Source organism: Dendrobates tinctorius, unplaced genomic scaffold, assembly GCF_039654945.1.
Source record: "Dendrobates tinctorius isolate UK_male_01 unplaced genomic scaffold, ASM3965494v1 ptg000106l, whole genome shotgun sequence".
Classification (NCBI taxonomy): domain Eukaryota; kingdom Metazoa; phylum Chordata; class Amphibia; order Anura; family Dendrobatidae; genus Dendrobates; species Dendrobates tinctorius.
Genome location: NW_027361774.1, coordinates 213,472 through 222,048, shown reverse-complemented (window position 1 = coordinate 222,048; position 8,577 = coordinate 213,472). Strand labels below are relative to the sequence as shown.

Genomic DNA, 8,577 nt, shown 5'->3' with positions numbered 1-8,577 from the left:
TGGTACTTGTTTTCTGCTCCACTCCATAAAAGTTAGTTTTGAGCAGAAGACCTTCCCCACTATGGCAGTCATATGTCCTATTAGGCCTTATAGTCGGTGTTCTTATAGTGAGACAACCCCTTTTATAATGCGTTTACTTGTGATTTACTTGTTTTTCTTATTCCATACAGGCAGAAAGAATATGTCCTCATATTTGATAGTGATGATTCTGCTTTTCGCTTGCCATCCTTGTCCCATCTATCAGGTATGTCCATGTCTACAGCACCAACAATGTGAATGTTGACTTCAAGGCTCAAATATCTCCACATGGTTTTTATGTTTTCCATGTTTCATGTATAAATGGTGACTATGTTATACTGACAACCTCTAATAACACTTCATTACCTATGTCTTGTAGATCATTCTGAGATAAAGAAACATCTGGACTCAGAGGATGAGGAGGATCCCGAGTCCCCTCCAGAGTGTGCACCAAAATCCAGCACAAACGTTTCAGAAAAGTAAGTAGATTATGGGGTCATTACTGGGAGCTCATCACCAAATATAGGCCATAAATACCATAATATCACATGCAGCATCCACCATCCCTTGGTTAGCGGTCATTGTGCATTTGGCATTAGTAACTTCTGGTGATAACAGCCCATAATTGTGGATGGTTATGCATTTTTAGTGCTGCCCCCCAACACTATAGGAGAGATGTCATATAATAAGCCAGATATTCATGGTAGTTGTTTTCTGCTCTGCTCTATAAAAGTTAGTTTTGAGCAGAAGACCTTCCCCACTATGGCAGTCATATGTCCTATTAGGCCTTATAGTCGGTGTTCTTATAGTGAGACAACCCCTTTTATAATGCGTTTACTTATGATTTACTTGTTTTTCTTCTTCCATACAGGCAGAAAGATTCTGTCCTCATATTTGATAGTGACGATTCTGCTTTTCTCTTGCCATCCTTGTCCCATCTATCAGGTATGTCTATGTCTACAGCACCAACAATGTGAATGTTGACTTCAAGGCTCAAATATCTCCACATGGTTTTTATGTTTTCCATGTTTCATGTATAAATGGTGACTACGTTATACTGACAACCTCTAATAACACTTCATTACCTATGTCTTGTAGATCATTCTGAGATAAAGAAACATCTGGACTCAGAGGATGAGGAGGATCCCGAGTACCCTCCAGAGTGTGCACCAAAATCCAACACAAACGTTTCAGAAAAGTAAGTAGATTATGGGGTCATTACTGGGAGCTCATCACCAAATATAGGACATAAATACCAGAATATCACATGCAGCACCCACCATCCCATGGTTAGCGGTCATTGTGCATTTGGCTTCAGAAACCATTGGTGATAACAGCCCATATCTGCCGCCGGTTGAGCATTTTTCGTGCTGCCGACACTGTAGGAGAGATGTAGTATTACATGCCACACATTCTTAGTAGAAGGTAGCGTTGAGCAGAAGACCTTCCCTACTATGGCAGTCATATCTCCCATTAGGCCTTATAGTTGGTGTTCTTATAGACAACCCCTTTTATAATGTGTTTACTTGTGATTTATGAGTTTTTTTCTTCCTAACAGGCAGAAAGGATCTGTCCCCGTATCTGATGGAGACGATGACGCTATTACCATCTTACCATCCTCGTCCCCACTATCAGGTATGTCCATGTCTACAGCAAAAACAATGTGAATGTTGACTTCAAGGCTCCAATATCTCCACATGGTTTTTCTGTAATAGGTCTCCTTTGTTATTTATGTTGCCCATGGGCCCATACTGCATCTCTATTTCACTAATTTTGCACAGGAGCTTTTTCATGGATTCTGTGAGATGCGTTGTGGGATCCAATAACCTACATCATCATAAGGCGACATTGTCTCCTATAGTAGAATATCGCTCATCAGTGATGCACCACATGGTGGCACACAGGACGCTTACTGCTCTATATCAGTGACAAAGCTAATGCCCCTCAGATGGGATTATGTACATTATATAGGACTTATTCTGCCCTATTATGATATAATACCAGATTATCAGGACTATAGGAGACAGGACTAGAACAATCCTACTATATACAGGAGACAAAGCAGATCCCATTAGGATATGGCGTTACTGAGGTTTTGTTTTTTACTTTCTGATCAGATTTTCCAGCTCAGACAGAAAGAATATCTGCAACAAATCTGAGTAATAAAGAAGAAAAATCAGAAAAAGGAAAAAAGGTGAAAAAGAGACGAGGTAAGTGTGAGAATAGGCCCCATGTTGTGTGATGTTAGTGAGAATCACTCATGTGGAGCAGATGTCATCTGTCAGTGATGGGATTATCACATGTATGATGGCTGACAATGACCCCTGACCTCTGTGTGATAATATTCCTCTGCCGTCCGGCCACAGTGACCGCACAGTAGTATCATGTCCGATGGCGTCCCATCACTTACATTATATTCACTTCTCTTCTCATAGGTTCCATCTTCCGCCGGATCTTATCATCCTGCCGGCGTGGATTATCCAGGGCTGCTCGAGTATTTGCTTGTTGTCACTGTTGCCCTAGAACATCTGAAAGACAGGAAACCTAAGCATCCAGCGCCCTGAAGCCCAGCAGATCCACCATCACTGCTGGGCACAAAAGCGGGACTAACTCCTAGCCGCGGTCTACGGACCAAACATTGGGCATGGGCAGGGCCTTGGGGGCAGATCCCAAGTGCGCTCAACCATGTGAAATTGGAACCATGGAAAAGTTGACAGTGATTTCTCATCTTTACAACAAAATTTACAAAACCATTTTTTTTTAGCAACCACCTGTCCCTCTGATTTCCCTTTGAGGGGTTTCTATGGCAGAAAATACCCAAAAGTGACACCATTCTAAAAACTGCACCCCTCAAGGTGCTCTAAACTACATTCAAGAAGATTATTAACCCTTCAGGTGCTTCACAGGAACTAAAGCAACGTGGAAGGAAAAATGGACACTTTAATTTTTCCAACAAAAATGTTCTTTTAGCATCAATTTTTTCATTTTCACATGGGCAACAGGATAAAATGGTTCGCAAAATTTGTTGAGCAATTTCTCCTGAGTAAACCGATACCTCATATGTGGTCATAAACCACTGTTTGGGCGCACGGCAGGGCTCGGAAGGGAAGGAGCGCTATTTGACTTTTTGAATGGAAAATATGCTGGAATATTTAGCGGTTGCCATGTCGCGTTTGGAGAGCCCCTGTGTACCTAAACATTGGAGCTCCCCCTCAAGTGACCCCATTTTGGAAACTAGACCCCCAAGGAACTTATCTAGATGCATATGAGCACTTTGAACCCCCAGGTGCTTCACAAATTGATCCATAAAAATGAAAAAGTACTTTTTTTTCACAAAAATTTTCTGTCAGAGACACCGCAGTGAACTTGCTCACTGAGCCAGTGCGCGTGTCCTGAGTAAAGCGAACAGTGCTCAAAGATACCTGTGGAGCGGGCAGCAACCGAGTAGATGTGTACTTCACACCCGCAGGACCTGAAGCACGTGACTGCTAGGGGCGTGGCCTAAACTCCACAGAGCTAGGAGATGCAAGACAATTCCTAGCAGAGTAACTGCGAGACAAAGTTACCAAGGGGCATAGACAGTGAGAATAGTCAGGACGTAGCCAATGAGTCACACACAGATATAGCTGCAAGGTACCAGAGGGGCGAGCACAGAGTAGTCAGGTCACAGGCAATGAGTCATACACAGATAGTTGCAAGGTACAAGAGGGGCGAGCAGAGAGTAGTCAAGTCACAGGCAATGAGTCATACACAGATAATAACGCAGTACAAAATCAACAGGCAAACTCACAACGGGAAACAGAATCGGGTCAGAACCATATATACAAGCTATAGCAACAAACAGGCACACGGGGGTCAGTACACTCGGCCAAAGGCAAAAGTATAACTGGCAGGGATTGAAGCTACCCAGGGGTTTATGAAGCTCTCCCAGAACCAGAAAGAGGCCACAATCATTAACCCCAAGTGTGCAGGTCAAAACCTGCACAGAGCTCCAGACATTAACCCCCGGTGTGCAGCTCAAAAACCTGCACTGGGATCATGACAGTACCCCCCTCTCAACGGGGGGCCTCTGGACCCCCAGGCTTCCCCGGGTACTTGGCATGGAACGCCTGAACCAGGCGATCTGTATGTACCGAGCGAGCAGGGACCCATGAGCGCTCTTCTGGTCCATATCCCTTCCAGTGGACCAGGTACTGCAAAGAGCGGCGCACCCGCCGAGAGTCCACAATATGTCCGACCTCATACTCCAATTGACCCTCCACCAGCACTGGAGGAACAACAGTCTCAGAGTTCTCTTTGACAGATCCTGCTGGTTTCAACAGAGACTTATGGAACACATTAGATATTTTTAAGGAGGCGGGGAGACGCAACCTATATGCCACAGGGTTGACTATCTCCATAATCTCGTATGGACCAATGAACTTTGGTCCCAACTTAAGTGATGGTACCTTTAAGTTGATGTTACGTGTGGAGAGCCAAACCTTCTCTCCCACCTGAAACATGTCTCCCGAGGCTCTCTTTTTGTCCGCAAAATATTTGTATCTCCCCTGGGCTCGAGAGATATTACGCCGGACTTCAGCCCAGAGGTTTTTTAACCGTTGAACGGACCCCTCTGCTCCTGGACAACCGGAATCCACCCGAGAAAACTCCCCAAAATGTGGATTAAAGCCATAGTTAATCAGGAATGGGGACATGTTGGTGGACTGACTCACCCGGTTGTTAAAAGCGAATTCAGCCAACGGTAACGCATCACACCAATCCTCCTGTCTGGCGGAGGTCAGACACCTGAGAATTTGTTCCAGGGATTGATTGGTGCGTTCTGTCTGACCATTACTCTCCGGGTGATATGCCGACGAGAAGGAGAGTGAGATGCCCAATTTCATACAGAACGCCCTCCAAAATTTGGCCACAAACTGCACACCTCTGTCAGACACAACATTCAGGGGTACCCCATGCAATCGGACCACATGCTGCACAAACAATCTTGACAACGTTTCTGCTGAAGGTAATGCTGCCAAGGGAATGAAATGGGCCTGTTTAGAAAACCTATCCACCACCACCCAGATCACGGTATTGCCCCTGGAAGGTGGAAGGCCGGTAATAAAATCCATGGAAAGATGAGTCCATGGCCTATCAGGAACCGGTAAAGGTATGAGTTCCCCAGCCGGTCGGTTGTGCGAGCTTTTGGAACGGGCACATATGTCACAAGCAGAAACAAATTCCTTGACATCGGACCTTAATGAAGGCTTGATACCTGGATGAGCACTCAGCCTAGAATCATGAAACTCCTGCAGAAGTCTAGGCCGCAATGAATCTGGAACAAACAGTTTATCGCTTGGCCTGGTTGCCGGAGCTAGGGCTTGAGCCCTTAGGATTTCTTGTTCTAACTCAGTTGAGACCCCCGCCACTACCACCCCTGGGGGAAGAATGGAGGACGGCGGCTCAGGGGGAGACACTGGATCAAAACTTCTGGACAGGGCATCCGCTTTAACATTTTTGGACCCCGGTCGAAAAGAAATTGAGAACTGAAATCGTGAAAAAAAAAGTGACAAACGGGCCTGTCTAGGAGTAAGCCTCTTAGCAGATTCAAGGTATGCCAAATTTTTGTGATCCGTGACAACCGTGATAGGGTGAGCTGCCCCTTTCAAAAAGTGCCTCCATTCCTCAAACGCCAGCTTGACCGCAAGAAGTTCTCTATTGCCTACATCATAGTTTTTCTCAGCTGAAGAGAACTTCTTGGAGAAGAAGGCACAGGGTTTGAGATTGGTAAGGGTGGCCGGACCCTGGGACAGCACAGCCCCCACCCCCACTTCAGAAGCATCCACCTCCACAATGAATGGTTTGGACGGGTCAGGTTGCACCAACACCGGGGCAGACATGAAACATTTCTTAATCGCTGAGAAGGATTCCTTAGCGAGTACAGACCAATTTTTTACATCAGCTCCCTTCTGGGTAAGATCTGTGAGTGGTTTCACCACTTGTGAGAAACCTTTAATGAATCTCCGATAATAGTTCGCAAATCCTAAGAAGCGCTGGAGCCCCTTGAGATCTCGAGGCTGAACCCAGTCAGCGATCGCCAGCACCTTCTTAGGATCCATACGAAACCCCTCAGAGGACACAATCAACCCCAAAAAAGACAGCTCCTGTACAAAAAATGAACATTTTTCCAATTTGGCGAACAATTGGTTCTCCCTGAGTCTCTGGAGAACTGTCTTTAGATGTTGCAAGTGAGATTGACTGTCCGGGGAATACACCAAAATATCATCCAAATAAATAATAACAAAACGGCCTATCAGATCAGAAAACACAACGTTGATGAAATTTTGGAAAATAGCGGGTGCATTAGTTAACTCAAATGGCATTACCAGGTTCTCAAAGAGTCCTTCTGATGTGAGGAATTCCGTTTTCCACTCGTCCCCTTCCCGAACCCTTATCAGATTGTAGGCCCCCCGCAGATCTAACTTGGAGAACCATTGGGCCCCAGCTAACTGGTTACATAAGTCTGGGATGAGGGGAAGCGGGTAAGAGTTCCTAACCGTTATCTTGTTCAGTTCCCGAAAGTCGAGGCACGGCCGCAAACCACCATCTTTTTTCTTCACAAAGAAGAACCCTGCTGCCACAGGTGACACAGGAGGCCTGATATGCCCTTTGCGGAGACTCTCAGCTATGAACTCCTTCATGGCTTGGCGCTCTGGCCCAGACAAATTGAACAATCGAGCCTTAGGTAACTTGGCTCCGGGTACTAAATCAATGGCACAATCATAGGGTCTATGTGGTGGCAGCGCCTCAGCCTCACTTTCGGAAAAAACGTCTTCGAAATCTTTCAGGTACTCCGGAATACCTTCCAGATCGACAGACGACACAGACACGGATTTAACAGCGTTAACAAGATGTCCCCGGTTACCACATTTATTATTGCATCCCCATTGAGTGATTTCCCCTGTAACCCAATCAATGGTAGGATTATGGCGTTGAAGCCAAGGCATCCCCAGTACCAGTCCTGCAGGCAAGTTATCTAGCACCAGACAACTTAGTTTCTCCACATGAGTGGAACCCACTTTTAGAGAAAAAAGTTCAGACCTGCAACAGATACCATCTTGGGTAAGAGGAGATGAGTCAATTGCCACAAGTTTAACAGGATCATGAAGCCTGACTGTCCCTATCTTATTAAGTGTCATAACCTTGGTATCAATCAGGTTCACAGCCGATCCGCAGTCAATAAAAGCAGTAGTCTGAACAGGACCATAACCAAGTTCCAGTTCCACCTGCAGCACCATCTTTGCACATGAGGAAAATTGTACCTGAAGGTCTGGGTAGCCTCCTCGATTACTACCCAGACCTAGTCGTTTCCCGCCATCTTGGAGGATGACGGACAGGAGGGGCAGTCCTTCTTCCAATGTCCAGATTTCCCACAATAGAAGCACAACTGCTTTTCCCGGTGGCGTCTTCTTTCCTTTCCCTCACAGGTGACAGCGCTCACCTCCATAGCCATAGGAAGAATCCGGGTCTCATCTCCACTGAAGAATAAGGGTGTTTCCCGTTGCATAATGCCTCTAGCCCGCAGCCTGCGATCCATGCGAACCGCTTGGACCATGGCATCCTCCAGAGAGTCAGGCGGAGGATGAAGTGCCAAAGCATCCTTCAGACGTTCACACAGGTCTCTGTGGAACAGCCCCCGAAGGGCGGCATCAATCCAGGAAATCTTGGCTGCCCAACATCTGAATTCAGTACAGAACCATTCGGCCGAGTGCTCCCCCTGACAGACACTCATCACCTTGTCCTCAGCCAACCGCACTCTATCAGGCTCATCATAAATAATCCCTAAGGCTTCAAAAAATGCATCCACAGACATTCTCTCAGGGGCAGAAGAGGAAAGCGTAAATGCCCAGGTTTGTGGGGATCCCCTAAGCAGGGACATCACCACCCCCACCCTCTGTTTCTCATCCCCAGAGGAGTGGGGTCTCAAAGAAAAAAAGAGCTTACAGCCCTCCTTAAATGCCCTGAAATCATCCTTGTTACCAGAAAATATATCTGGTAATTTAACCGGGGATTCAGGTGGGACTAAAATGACATCTCTATTCCCCACCTCCTGGAAGCCTGCGGAAAGCACCCCCTGAACTGAGTCCTCCACCCGCCGTTGGGACTGGGCCAGAGCTTGGTGTTCCAAACTAAGCTTCTGCAGCGACTGAGTCAAGCATTTCACCTGCTCAGATAAAGCACACATTGGGTCCATGCTGCAGAAGTGAGGAGAGAAAAAAAAATAGCAGGCCAGTGCGCGTGTCCTGAGTAAAGCGAACTGTGCTCAGAGATACCTGTGGAGCGGCAGCAGCCGAGTAGATGCGTACTTCAGAGCCGCAGGACCTGAAGCATGTGACTGCTAGGGGCGTGGCCTAAACTCCACAGAGCTAGGAGCTGCCAGAGAACTCCTAGCAGGGTAACTGCGAGACAAAGTTACCAAGGGGCATAGACAGGGAGAATAGTCAGGACGTAGCCAATGAGTCATACACAGAGATAGCTGCAAGGTACAAGAGGGGCGAGCAAAGAGTAGTCAGGTAACAG

General features: G+C 46.6%; 1 long non-coding RNA gene across 1 annotated transcript; it reads left to right on the top strand.

Annotated features, from left to right (window-relative positions):
- The first annotated feature begins 1,172 nt into the window (after window positions 1-1,172).
- LOC141100563 (uncharacterized) lies at window positions 1,173-2,211 on the top strand. The gene is made up of 3 exons (XR_012234716.1): window positions 1,173-1,216; window positions 1,577-1,653; window positions 2,136-2,211. It is a non-coding gene; the product is annotated as an uncharacterized lncRNA (long non-coding RNA).
- Window positions 2,212-8,577: the final 6,366 nt, after the last annotated feature.